The sequence below is a fragment of the Moschus berezovskii genome, chromosome 17 (assembly GCF_049115385.1).
Source record: "Moschus berezovskii isolate FMDL1 chromosome 17, NW_MosBer_1.0, whole genome shotgun sequence".
In the NCBI taxonomy this organism is placed as follows: Eukaryota; Metazoa; Chordata; class Mammalia; order Artiodactyla; family Moschidae; genus Moschus; species Moschus berezovskii.
Window position 1 is genome coordinate 64,504,701 of NC_142476.1, and position 15,460 is coordinate 64,520,160.

Genomic DNA, 15,460 nt, shown 5'->3' on the forward strand with positions numbered 1-15,460 from the left:
GGGAACTTGCCAAGGATCACAAAACTCACAAAGTGGAGGACTTGAAGCTTAAACCCAGGTCCCTTTGCCGGTTTGTTCTTTTGATGTGATTCATCTGCTTCGCCTTCTTAAGGCTTGTGAAGCCTCCACCTCTCCATGCCAGATCTCCTCCACCATGAAGACAATTCCTGCTGCCTTCTCTCCCAGAATAATGTCTGTGAAGAGCTGCAGGACTTCTGGAAGGACCCATGCCACCATGCGCTTTGGAGGCCAGCAGGAGACCACCCACCCACTGGTGTAACATATTATTTTTTGATTTCCTGCTGCTGAGGGCCTTGAAAAGGACTTCCCAGGTGGCACTAGCTGTAAAGAACCCGCCTGCCAATGCAGGGGATGTAAGAGATGCAGGTTCAATCCCTGGGTTGGGAAGATCCCTTGGAGGAGGGGATGGCAACCACTCCAGTATTCTTGCCTAGAGAATCTTATGGACAGAGGAACCCAGTGGGCTACAGTCCATGGAGTTGCAAAGAGTCAGGCATAACAGAACTGACTGAGCACTAACCAAGGCCTTGGACCCCAAAGGGCAGCAAAGCCACAAGAGTATCAACCAACTTCCTCAAGAGTTCACTCTTGACCAGAAACTCTGCTAAGAGTTTTACAGATTTTAATCCATTTAACCCTCCAAAACCACCATGAGATAGACAGTTATCAGTCACATTTTATAAGAAGCGAAACCACAAAGTTAAGTCACTAGCTAAACACCACAGAGCTGGTGAGCATCAGAGCTGGACAAACCCACTACCCTCTGACCCTAAGACCCTTTCTCTTAGCATAAGGCTTCAGTGTCTCCCTGACATGGTTCAGTTCAGTTCAGTTTAGTTCCTCAATTGTGTCTGACTCTTTACAACCCCATGGACTTCAGCACGCCAGGCTTCCCTGTCCATCATCAGTTCCTGGAGCTTACTCAAACTCATGTCCATTGAGTCGGTGATGCCATCCAACCATCTCATCCTCTATTGGCCCCTTCCCTTCCAAGCTTCAATCTTTCCCAGCATCAAGGTCTTTTCCATTGAGTCAGTTCTTCACATCATGTGGCCAAAGTATTGGAGTTTCAGTATTGGAGTTTCAATGAACATTCTGGACTGATTTCCTTTAGGATGGACTGGTTGGATCTCCTTTCGGTCCAAGGGACTCTCAAGAATCTTCTCCAACATCACAGTTCCAAAACATCAATTCTCTCTGTTGAGCCTCTCAATTTTATCTTTATTTTTATCACATTAATACCTGGTATGTATTAGTTGCTTTCTTTTCTTTATGATTATTCTGTTTATTTTGCTAACTTCTTAAATTGGCTGTATACTTGTATACTCATTGCTTTTCCTTTTTATGTAAAGTCTACTACATTTAAGGCCTCAGTGGATAATGTTTTCCATATCCCGTAGGTTTTAAGACTTTGTATTTTTGTTATCTTTCTGTAAAATGATGTTGTTTTAAAATGCCATGTACTCAGTGAGTGATATAAACACATTGTAAAGTTCAGTTTTCTAATAAAGAATTTTGAAAAAATAAAAATAAAACAAACAACAACAACAAAAAACCCGTCAATTCTTCAGCACTCAGCCTTCTTTATAGTCCAACTCTCACATCCATACATGACTACCGGGAAAACCATACCCTTGACTAGATGGACCTTTGTTGGCAAAGTAATGTCTCTGCTTTTTAGTATGCTGTCTAGGTTGGTCATAGCTTTTCTTCCAAGGAGTAAGCGTCTTTTAATTTCATGTCTGCAGTCACCATCTGCAGTGAATTTGAAGCCCAAGAAAATAAAGTCTGTCATTGTTTCCATTGTTTCCCCATCTATGTGCCATGAAATGATGAGACCAGATGCCATGATCTTAGTTTTTTGAATGTTGAGTCAGTTCAGTTCAGTTCAGAAGCTCAGTCATGTCCGACTCTCTGCGACCCCATGAATCACAGCACGCCAAGCCTCCCTGTCCATCACCAAATCCCGGAGTTCACTCAAACTCATGTCCACAGAGTCGGTGATGCCATCCAGCCATCTCATTCTCTGTCATCCCCTTCTCCTCCCGCCCCCAACCTTTCCCAGCATCAGACTCTTTTCCAGTGAGTCAACTCGTCGCATGAGGTGGCCAAAGTATTGCAGTTTCAGCTTTAGCATCAGTCCTTCCAATGAACACCCAGGATTGATCTCCTTTAGAATGGACTGGTTGGATCTCCTTGCAGTCCAAGGGACTCTCAAGAGTCTTCTCCAGCACCACAGTTCAAAAGCATCAATTCTTCGGCAATCAGCTTTCTTCACAGTCCAACTCTCACATCCATACATGACTACGGGAAAAACCACAGCCTTGACTAGACGGACCTTTGTTGACAAAGTAATGTCTCTGCTTTTTAATATACTATCTAGGTTGGTCATAACTTTCCTTCCAAGGAGCAAGCGTCTTTTAATTTCATGGCTGCAATCAGCATCCGCAGTGATTTTGGAGCCCAAAAAAATAAAGTCTGATACTGATTCCAGGAATCCTCAAATCCATTGTCTGTGGACTAAGGAAGAAATAGCTACATGTCATAGAGACTGATAACATATAGATTCACTGAAAAATCATTAAATGCCTTGGAGCTACTTCATTATGCTCGCAATCAATTGTGTACTAAAATCACATCAACTATGAATTAAAATTTTCTACAGTCTTTATCACATAAAACATAGTATTTAGGGCTGATTTGCCCATCCTGTGCCTCTACTTACCTCTTGGTGTTTTTGTACTGTGTCTTCAATCAAGTAAACTCCTAGTTAGTGGAAATATACAAAATATAGTTAGTAGAAAGACTCAAAATAATTTTGACTCAAATTCTTTTGAGTCTTTCTTGGTGTTCTTCCAGCATCTTACCCTTCATAAACATTCCATAGATTCAGGTTTAGCTGATGGATTGATTAGAATAGCTTCTGCAATATTTCTCCTCATAAAGGTCCATAGGGTGATTAGTCTCAAGTCTCCTGCACTGGGTCATCACTGGGAGTGTTCTAATGTAGCCTGCATCTTTCTATCTAAAATCAGACAGGATGGGGTGGGGGAACAATAAAAATAACTACACATATGGAGTGCCAACTATGCACCACACCCTGCACTTGGTGCTGGGGATACAGCAGTGGAAAAACAAAGCACAGAGCTCGTCAAGTGACCGCATATGGCATTTCATTAAAACAACCACCCATAGGAAAAATGTCATCATCTCCTTTTACTGATGGAGAAGTTGTAGAGTAGCAGAGCTTCAACTAAGATTTATCTCAGAATGTTTCGAATTGAGAGTTGTGACCTAATGTTGGATTAGTGCATAGTAAAATTTACTCAGTGGGTCATAACTAACATTTATTTTAAAGGATTGGATTGGAATGGAATGATCAGAGCACTTAGGGGTACATAGTATGTAATAAAACTATTATTTGCTGAGACTTCTGTTTCATTTATACACACACATATGAGCCACAACGTATTTCTTACTATGGATCATGCCAAGAAAACATGAAAGCCACTGTTTGTTCACATTCCAACATGTCCTCCTACTTTCTATATTGTCTCTCCAGAGGAAGAAACCGTGTAGCATATTCTGGTCCTCTTTGTAAGCTTCCATGACCATTTTGGCCCTGATTATACTATGGAATTGACTTCTGCAGTGGTTCAGCAGTAAAGAATCCGCCTGCAATACAGGAGACACAAGAGACGCGGGTTCGATCTCTGGATTGGGAAGATCCCCTGAAGGAGGGCATGACAACCTACTCAAGTATTCTTGCCTGGAGAATCCCATAGACAGAGGAGCCTGGTAGCTACAGTCCATGGGGTCGCAAAGAGTCAGACACGACTGAAGTGCCTGAACACATACTTTGGAATATGGGATATGCTGGCATCTTCCCTAGTGGCTCAAAGGTAAAGAAACCGCCTGCAATGCAGGAGACCTAGGATCAATCCCTGGGTCAGGAAGATTCCCTGGAGAAGGAAATGGCAACCTACTCCAGTATTCTTGCCTGGAGAAACCCATGGACAGAGGAGCCTGGCGGGCTACAGTCCATGGGGTTGCAGAGTCAGACACGACTGAGCGACTAACATTTTCACTTTCACTTGCCATGCTTAGGCAGTGTAGTTATGCTCCCATCGTCCCTCCCACTGGAAAGCATCACTTGGTCCGCCTACAGAAGAACTCTGTCTCACTTTAACATTAATAAGCAACTCCTCCTCATCCAACTATTGTCTCAATTGGTTTTACCAGCCTGAGATGCACAGTTAAGCTCCATGACAACCACAAAGATATGATGGATATCATCTAAGTTTTTATCACTTAATAATAAAGCGCTAACAAATGATACAAGAAAAAAGATAGATAATACCGTCTAATACTTTTGAGTCCCAGAACCACAATAACATATTAACCACAGAAGTATCTGAGTAACCTCAGGTATCTGAGCATGTAGCCGCCAAGACTTAAGAACACAGGTACAGGATGATATCTGAAGTTCCCAAGGAATTATGTGGGCTTTACACCAGAAACTCGACTCCTCATTTTGCACATTGAGGGACTTGAGGCATCTGGCAGCTTCTCTTGTGCATGTAGGAGAGGACGGGATGAAGAGGTGCAGTGGTGTTTCTATGGAAATAGCATAGCGCTACCAATGAGAAGACTGGGTCTAGTCCCAGTTCTTTCTCTCACTAAACATGGACTTGAGCAAGTCATTTAGTCTATAAGCCTCAATTTATTCCTCTCAAAATGGAAATGTAAAAGGATTTGCATTATTTATGGAATTATGACGATTAGTTAAGATCATATAATCCAACTATAATTCTAAAATCACTTTAGATTTAAGGACATGCATAGTGTGAAAATGAAGAAATAGAAAAAGATACTTCATGCAAATGATAATCAAAGGAGAGCAAGAATGGTTAAACTTGCATCAGGCAAAATAGCTTTTGAGTCCAAAATGGTGACAAGAGACAAAGAAGGGCATTATATAATGATAAGGGATCAATTCACTAGGAATATTAAACAATTACAAATATAAATATATATACACCCATCGTTAGAGCACCTAAATATAGAAAGCAAACATTGAGATATATAGAAATACAATAATAGTAGGAAACTTCGATGCCCCTCTTTCACTAATGGATGGAAGGTCCAGACAGATCACTAAGGAAACAGAGGCCTTGAATAATATTAATCAGCAATTAAAAACCTCTCAACAAAGAAAAGCCCAGAATCTGCAGGCTTCACTGGTAAATTCTACCAAAAATCTGAAGAACAATTAACGCCAATCCTCCTCAAACTCTTCCCCAAAAACTGATGAGGAGAGAACACTTCAAACTCACTTACAAGGCCAGTAAGATATCAAAGTCAAAGACATCAAAACCATGATTCTGCTTATATGGGGTAACTAATATAGTCAAATTCATACAGTCAAAGAATGGAATTATGGTTGCCAGGGGCTGATGGGGAGGGGATGGGGAATTACAAATAAATGAGCATAAAATTTCAGTTGAGTAAGATGGGTGAGTTCCAGAGATCTGCTCTACAACATTATGCGCATAGACAACACTAGATGTACACTTAAACATCTGTTGAGAAGGTAGATCTCATATTAAGTGTTCTTATCAAAATTAGATTAAAATAAATTTTAAATAAAGATCATACAAGTGAAAGCATTTTGTAAATATAAGACAAGTTTCTACCTTTAGATAACAGTATCTAGCATTTGTAAAAATAGTAGTAGTAAGAGTAGAAAAGATAGTAGCACAAGTAGTAGCCAAACTTTCTACAAGTGCAAAATTCTAGCAACAACAAAAGTTTTGTAAAACACAATTTAGCAGAGAATGTCTCAACTACATGAGACAAAACAAATCCAAAATAACTAAAGTATGTATAATAAAATACATTCAAAGGAAATATATCGCAATGTTAGCAATGATTGGGCTGGTAATCTTTCTTCCAATTTCTGTATTCCTGTATTTAAACTTTTGTGTAATGAATACATAAATATATTTTGTAATGAAAAAAATATTTATTAAAGATGGCAAAAAAGATACCATTAACTTTTTAAATAAAGAGAACAAATGATTCCTGATTGGAAAGAGAGTTGAAAAGTTCTTTGGAAAATTCAGGGGCTCTAGGAACAGAAGACCCATGAAGTGTTCACTTGTCAATTTGCATTCATTTTGCCCAGAAAGAAGTCAACATTACTAACCAAGTCACTAGAGAGTTATTGATAGTGCCATAAATAAAATTGTATTCATTAAATTGCACCATAATATAAATAAATTTTTCTTAGCCGTGTGACTCGAGAAGGGTCTTTAACCCTCCTGAGGCTGCATTTCCTCAGGTGGAAAATGGCAGGAATTCAGTGAAGATCAAATGAGACAATGCATGTAGGAGCCCCCACTTGTTTTCCCTTCCTCATCCAGCAAGGATCTTCTCATGTCTCTTTACTGTAATTCCTTGTCTTAGTTGAGAGCCTTTATTCACAAATAACTGAAACCAACTGGAACCAGTTTAAAAAAAAAAAAAAAAAGCAAATGTCCTGGAAAGACACAGGAGCATCTCACAGATGGCAAAGCAGAGGTAGAAACAGGCTTCAAGGCATCATGTGATACCTGAACCAAGAACCAGCAAGCTGCTGCGGTGCAGAGAACAGCTCTCATGGTCTGTCTCTGGGTCCACCTGTCTTCATGCCTTCATATTCTATGACATCAGTTCCACCTTTCTCCCCCTGAAGTTTGACAGTGTCTGCTTTCCCTCCTCATGGCAGCCCACAGCTTCTGAGTTTACTCTCCTCACTGCCAGCCTGTCTCAGAGATTGGCAGGAAGTTGCTCACTCTAAGTCTTAATTCAAGGGAGGAAGTGGCTATTGATTGGCCAATATGGGTCAGGTGTCCACTCCAGGTCCAATCAATTCTTTCCATCATCTACTTTTTGGAGAATTGGACCCTCTCCTCAGAAAAATGCACATATTTGCAATTTTTACACATAATTTCAAGGGATTCACAGAACTGAGGCATAACCACGAGCCATAAACCCCAGGGAAAGAATCCCTGTTCAGCACAGTTAACAAAATTCACTGTTTACCTCTTTTATATGTGAAAGAAATGAGTCACTAATATAATTTGCATAAGGTAAACATCCATATTCCAGAGGCACATCCTATAACCAGATCATAACAAAATGCTGCTTGGATACAAGCACAGCAACAGCACTTACATTTTACTATTTTCTAACTGACTATGGCAACCACATGTCTTTACAAACTATTCCCATACATGCCGCTTAGCAGAACACCCAGCTGGAGCTCCAGTGAATAACATTTCCATGTGACTGTTTGGCTGTATCACTTCTCCTGCCCCTACACTTATACACACCCACACTGTCTTTTTAAGGTGCGTATAAATTCTAATCTCCTTTCTTTTCCTTTTTTCCACCTGGGTTCTGTGAGATACTGAATCTTGCCTCTTATGAACATATGAGCCAAGCTTTTCCATCTGTTTCATGTGCCTTTCCCACCATACTACTCCAAGTTGCAAGCTTCTATCAGAATTTGAGTTGCAAAAACAAATAAAAAAACAAAGAAACTATAACTCCAACTGATTGGAAAGAAGGAAATTATTAGCTTATTACATAAATATTAGTTCACGTAACTGAAAAATCCAAAGTAAGTAGAACTGACATTCACTTCAGTTCAGTTCAGTGCAGTCACTCAGCCATGCCCGACTCTTTGAGACCCCATGAATTGCAGCACACCAGGCCTCCCTGTCCATCACCAACTCCCAGAGTTTCCCCAAACTCATGTCCATCGAGTCGGTGATGCCATCTAGCCATCTCATCCTCTGTCGTCCCCTTCTCCTCCTGCCCCTAATCCCTCCCAGCATCAGGGTCTTTTCCAATGAGTCAACTCTTTGCATCAGGTGGCCAAAGTATTGGAGTTTCAGCTTTAGCATCAGTCCTTCCAATGAACACCCAGGACCGATCTCCTTTAGGATGGACTGGTTGAATCTCCTTGCAGTCCAAGGGACTCTCAAGAGTCTTCTCCAGCACCACAGTTCAAAAGCATCAATTCTTTGGCGATCAGCTTTCTTCACAGTCCAACTCTCACATCCATACATGACCACTGGAAAAACCATAGCCTTGACTATACGGACCTTTGTTGGCAAAGTAATATCTCTGCTTTTTAATATGCTATCTAGGTTGGTCCTGGAGTAACAGGCAAATTTGGCCTTGGAGTACAGAATGAAGCAGGGCAAAGGCTAATAGAGTTTTGCCAAGAGAACACACTGGTCATAGCAAACACCCTCTTCCAACAACACAAGAGAAGACTCTACACATGGACATCACCAGATGGTCAACACCGAAATCAGATTGATTATATTCTTTGCAGTCAAAGATGGAGAAGCCCTATACAGTCAGCAAAAACAAGACTGGGAGCTGACTGTGGCTCAGACCATGAATTCCTTATTGCCAAATTCAGACTGAAATTGAAGAAAGTAGGGAAAACCACTAGACCATTCAGGTATGACCTAAATCAGATCCCTTATGATTATACAGTGGAAGTGAGAAATAGATTTAAGGGACTAGATCTGATAGAGTGCCTGATGAACTATGGATGGAGGTTTATGACATTGTACAGGAGACAGGGATCAAGACCATCCCCATGGAAAAGAAATGCAAAAAAGCAAAATGGCTGTCTGAGGAGGCCTTACAAATAGCTGTGAAAAGAAGCAAAAAGCAAAGAAGAAAAGGAAAGATATAAGCATCTGAATGCAGAGTTCCAAAGAATAGCAAGGAGAGATATGAAAGCCTTCCTCAGCGATCAATGCAAAGAAATAGAGGAAAACAACAGAATGGGAAAGACTAGAGATCTTTTCAAGAAAATTAGAGATACCAAGGGAACATTTCATGCAAAGATGGGCACAATAAAGGACAGAAATGGTATGGACCTAAGAGAAGCAGAAGATACTAAGAAGAGGTGGCAAGAATGCACAGAAGAACTGTACAAAAAAGATCTTCATGACCCAGATAATCATGATGGTGTGATCACTCACCTAGAGCCAGACATCCTGGAACGTGAAGTCAAGTGGGCCTTAGAAAGCATCACTACAAACAAAGCTAGTGGAGGTGATGGAATTCCAGTTGAGCTATTTCAAATCCTGAAAGAACTGACATTGTTGGTGCTGCTGCTGCTGCTGCTAAGTCACTTCAGTAGTGTCTGACTCTGTGCGACCCCATAGACAGCAGCCCACTAGGCTCCTCTGTCCCTGGGATTCTCCAGGCAAGAACACTGGAGTGGGTTGCCATTTCCTTCTCCAATACATGAGAGTGAAAAGAGAAAGTGAAGTCGCTCAGTCATGCCCGACTCTTAGCGACCTCATGGACTGCAGCCTACCAGGTTCCTCTGTCCATCAGGCAAGAGTACTGGAGTGGGTTGCCATTGCCCTCTCCGAAAGAACTGACATTAGGTACACCTATACCTAGGGACTGAAGAAGGTCATTCAGATCAAGCCCATACATCTCTTTTCTCATCTCCTAGGTCTGCTTTCCTCTTTGTTGGCTTCACCTCAAACAGGACCTATCCACAATGAACCCCTGCCAGCTCCTGGATTATACTCTTCTTTTAGTTAGCACTCTAGGAGAAGAAGAGCCTCTTCATCCCAATAGTTTCAATACAGCCTCAAAACTGAGTCTCCTTGGGGAAATTTGAATCATGTGCACTTTCCTGGACCCATCACTGTGGCTAAGGAGATGGCAGGTACTCATTGGCCAGGCCAACGTTATACGGTTATCCCTGGTACTTACTACCAGGGGTTGACCTCACCAAAACCTTATGGAGTGAAGTGGTTCTTCAAGGGAAAATCAGAGCTATTCTCAGAAAAGGAAGGATAAATAGTAGGCAGGTGAAAAGTACAAGTGTCCATTACTTTATTAAATTAAATTATGTTTCCTTTTTCTTCCATTCTCTTCTTAGTTTTATAGCATTTTTTATACCCGAGAACAAAAACAGCTACACTGAAGTCCAGCATAAGCTTTGAGGGTCTCTCCACTCCAACACGGTCCTTCTCTTGTGTCAAGTATGACTCAAGACTTGACAACCCAAACTGCTGGACCCCCACAGAGATAAATGATAGAAAGTGAGTATAGCCTCAAACTCTCCATACCTCACACCCTGAGCCAGAACATAGATTTCTTTTTCAGTCTTAGGTCATTACTACTAGATTTATAATTTCAAAAGTAACTCTATACATGTGTACCTAGACTTCATAATTCATGACTTAGGAAACAAGGCCATCTGTTCATAACCAAAGATAATTAGAAGGGTGACCCAGAATTTGTTTCTAGAATTCCAAAATAGGGATTCTGATCAAGCACATAGTGTTCCCCAGTGGTTTTCTCATTGTGCAATAATCAATGTGACATGGACTGTGTCATCTCTTCTCTAAAGCTTAAGAAGTGATTAATTTGGTTTTTAAGCCCTATTTAATACTAACACTTGTCCTGCCTACTTCACAGTAGGCTCCAAGAAGCAAATGAGGTAATGTGTGTGGATGTACTTTGAAAATTATAGAGTACGATTCAAAAGCAAGCTATCATTTTTACTATTTAACAATTAAACAGTCATTTATTAAATTGTTCAATATTTATTTTCTAAATATTTACTGCTTTTCAAGCATCATGACATTTTCTAGGGCTATGAAAATGAATAAGATGGCCTCAGGGATAGCACAAGTAACTACAGTACAGTGGGATCTGAGGTGGGTACAGATATTGCAAATGCACAGGAGGAAGACCCAAGTCATCTTGGGTGGGGGGGATGGCGGACGGGATTTGCCTGAAAGGACATTTGAAAGAAGCATCCAATGGTGAGTACCATCCTGCCAACTAGAGCAGGGAATGAGAATGTTTTTGTTGTTCAGTTGCTAAATCATGTCTGACTCTTTGCAACCCCATGGTCTTAGGCTGTCAGGCTTCCCGATCACTCATTATATCCCAGAGTTTGCTCAAGTTCATGTCCATTGAATCAGTGATGCTATCCCACCATCTCATCCTCTGCTGGGAAGGAAGGTGTGTCTGACCAAAGACCAGTGTGAGCAAAGACAGAATGTGGACAAGCTCGTGCCAGGCAGAGATTTGTCCAAACCTTCCTGGTGTTTTGCTGGTTTACCTATCTCTACCTTGGTATACCCATCATTCTCAATTTTTTGGCCTTTACTGGGTTTATCACTATTTTAAATGACACCATAGCTCTGCAGATGGTGAGTGCAGCCATGAAATTAAGAGACACTTACTCCTTGGAAGGAAAGTCATGACCAACCTAGATAGCATATTAAGAAGCAGAGACATTACTTTGCCAACAAAGGTCCATCTAGTGGTCATGTATGGTTGGGAGAGTTGGACTGTGAAGAAAGCTGGGCGCCAAAGAATTGATGCTTTTAGACTGTGGTGTTGGAGAAGACTCTTGAGAGTCCCTTGGACTGCAAGGAGATCCAACCAGTCCATCCTAAAGGAGATCAGTCCTAGGTGTTCATTGGAAGGACTGATGCTAAAGCTGAAACTCCAATACTTTGGCTACCTGATGCGAAGAGCTGACTCATTTGAAAAGACCCTGATGCTGGGAAAGATTGAGGGCAGGAGGAGAAGGGGATGACAGAGGATGACACGGTTGGATGGCATCACCGACTCGATGGACATGGGTTTGGGTGGACTCCAGGAGTTGGTGATGAACAGGGAGGTGTGGTGTGCTGCGGTTCATGAGGTCGCAGAGTTGGACACGACTGAGCAACTGAACTGAACTGAACTGAACTGATAGCTAAATATGTTTTATCATTGATGGATTTCAGGACATGTTACACTAAAATATGTCACCCCAGCATACTGACCATCTTAAGCTGCAAGAGTCAAAGGAAACAGTAAAAGCAGAAAGGTTGCTCTGAACTCCCCCACAACCCACCCTTCTTTCACAAAAGCAGGAGATAAATCTTTCATGTGAAATGTACCTTGCCTGTACCAGGAGAAAGGGAGACATCCTTATCACAAGAGACAGGTTGATTTAGGACCAAAAAGACTGTAAAAACAAGCCTTGTATCTTCATCATTTACTACCCCTAGCCCAAACCCCTCTGCCTTGTCAATTCTTCACATATTTATTGTTTATTTATTTAAAAGGTATAAAAGGTTCTTTATTTGGTCCTATATCCTTATAGGACTTCCATACATATGAAATTAAATTTCTTTTTCTCCTGCTAGTCTGCTTTCAGTCAGTTCAGTTCAGTTCAGTCGCTCAGTTGTGTCCAACTATTTGCAACCCCATGGACTGCAGCACTCCAGGACTCCCTGTCCATCACCAGCTCCTGGAGCTTGCTCAAACTCATGTCCATTGAGTCGGTGATGCCATCAACCACCTCATCTTCTGTCGTCCCCATCTCCTCCGCCTTCAATCTTTCCCAGAATCAGGGTCTTTCCAATACGTCAGTTCTTCACATCAGGTGGCCACAGTATTGGAGCTTCAGCTTCAGTCCTTCCAGTGAATATTCAGGACTGATTTCCTTTGGGATTGACTGGTTTGATCTCCTTGCAGGCCAAGGGACTCTCAAGAGTCTTCTCCATCACCACAGTTCAAAAGCATCAATTCTTAGGCGCTCAGCTTTCTTTACAGTCCAACTCTCATATCCATACATGACTACTGGAAAAACCATAACTTTGACTAGATGGACCTTTGTTGGCAAAGTAATGTCTCTGCTTTTCAATATGCTCTCTATGTTGGTCATAGTTTTTCTTCCAAAGAGCAAGCGTCTTTTAATTTCGTGGCTCCAGTCACCATCTGCAGTGATTTTGGAGCCCAAGAAAATAAAGTCTGTCACTGTTTCCATTGTTTCCCCATCTATTTGCCATGAAGTGATGGGACCAGATGCCATGATCTTAGTTTCCTGAATGTTGAGTTTTAAGCCAACTTTTTCATGCTCCTCTTTCATCAAGAGGCTCTTTAGTTCCTCTTCACTTTCTGCCGTAAGGTGGTGTCATCTGCATATCTGAGGTTATTGATATTTCTCCTGGCAATCTTGATTCCAGCTTGTGCTTCTTCCAGCCCAGCGTTCTTCATGATGTACTCTGCATATAAGTTAAATAAGCAGGGTGACAATATACAGCCTTGACGTACTCCTTTCCCAATTGGAACCAGTCCATTGTTCCATGTCTGGCTCAAACAGGTGCTTGTTGACCTACATACAGATTTCTCAAGAGGCAGGTCAGGTGGTCTGCTATTCCCATGTCTTTAAGAATTTTCCACATTTTGTTGTGATCCCCACAGTCAAAGACTTTAGCATAGGCAATGAAGCAGAAGTAGATGCTTTTTTGGAATTCTCTTGCTTTTTCTATGATCCAGTGGATATTGGTAATCTGATGTCTGGTTCCTCTGCCTCTTCTAAGCTTGAACATCTGGAAGTTCTTGGTTCATATACTATTGAAGCCTAGCTTGGAGAATTTTGAGCATTACTTTGCAAGTGTGTGAGATGAGTACAATTGTGCCTTGCATCAATTTAATTATTAGACTGGCCACAGAACCTAGACAGGAAGAAGGGAAATTTTTTCCCTCTCAACATAATCTGATATTTGCTGTAATCCACCTTTCACCCTTTAAAATCTTCCTTCTTCTGGTTTTGTTTTGTTTTGTTTTCTTAATTTTTCCTTCCTCTTCTCTCAGAAAGTATCATTAACCATTTTGTCAGACCTGCTTTGAGGGAAAGATGAAATTTCTCAAACTGGCTGCAGAATTAACACGCACTTTCCCCAACAGTTAGTACCTTGATGTTGGGACTATTATTGACAGTCAGTGGCAGCTAAGACTATCCTAATCGTGCCTTTTTCGTGAAAGAAATTAATTTCATGAAGATGTTTCCCTCCAAGTTGTTGTTCAGTTGCTAAGTTGCGTCCAACTCTTTGCAACCCCATGAACTGCAGCACCCCAGCAGAGCAACATCCCACACAAGAAAGAATATTAGTTATTTTCCCCTGAACAGATGGTAATTGACAGTTTTCATCATAATTGTTCATTGAATGTGATTTCTAATTACACAGCCATGAGCAGGGCTCCAGTTTTCATTCCAATTATGTTGATCCAGAGGAATTTTTCCATGTTTCTCTCACCTAGATATGAATTCTCTGCCTCAGTCTCTCTACCTTCTGTAGAAAATTGGCTGGACCAACCTTTGTTTTCACTATGGAATCCAAAAAGTGAACTTGTGTATAATCCTATTGCTATTTATAACTCACATTTCATCTCCAAGGAAGGAAGTCCCTCCTACTCTTAAAAAAAAAAAGAGAGAGAGAGTTTTGATCTATGTGGATATCCTGAACCATAAAACTTTTTGTTGCAATCATGAAGCCAGGCCATGTTGTTTTATTAGCTGAATAAATGCAGCCATCACATGTGATCAGACCAGGTGGTGTCACGGTGGAAGTGCTTAAGATTGCATGCTGCATGATGCTTACGCTATCAGACGAGGAAAAGTAGATGAAAGAGAAAAATGAGAGTGGGGATCAGAAAACAGAAGCATTCCTGTCAGGCTACAATTTGGAAACAGGAAATAAATCTATCCCTTTTACAACCATCCACATCCAATTAGGAGAGAGGCAAAGCATTAAATCCCTAGGCACTTTATTTAATTAATCACTAGTGAAGGAGAAGAGAAAACAAATAAATAGAGCAAGTGTCTTATTACCTTCATTACTCATCATGCTCACTGCAGTTTCGGCACCTAGTGCCTGATGCTTCTAATGATATTTTAATGGCTCTTCACTCAGACAGTTTGGTTTGGAACAGTGGGAGAGAGTCAAGATTTCAGTAGTGAGGTGAGATTCCACTCACTATGAGGGGTTAGGTGTCCCTCAGTGGTACCCAACCCAGCAGGACATTCTGGCTTCCTACCTGCCACCCAGGGGCCACTCTCTAATTATCTCATGAACACTGTTTGCCCTGACATTTCCTATGGGAAATGAAGACATCCTGACTTCTGGGGAGACCAGAAGGCCAACCAGACAGGGAGGCTGGAGACAGGAGTAGGAAGGTGGGATCCAGAGTTGGGCTTCCCTGGTGGCTCAGAGGTTAAAGTGTCTGCCTCCAATGCGGGAGACCTGGGTTCGATCCCTGGGCTGGGAAGATCCCCTGGAGAAGGAAACGGTAACCCACTCCAGTATTCTTGCCTGGAGAATCCCATGGACGGAGAAGCCTGGTAGGCTACAGTCCGTGGGGTTGCAAAGAGTCGGACATGACTGAGCGATGGAACGGAATGGACAGCACATGCTAAGCAAGCTGAAGGCCCCGATGGTGACACTCCAAGAGGCCAGAGTCCTTATCCTACACAGTAGTTTTCATGGATTTATCCACTCTTCCTTCAATAAGTAGTCACTGAGGGCTTATCAGAGGGCATACCACATGAGAT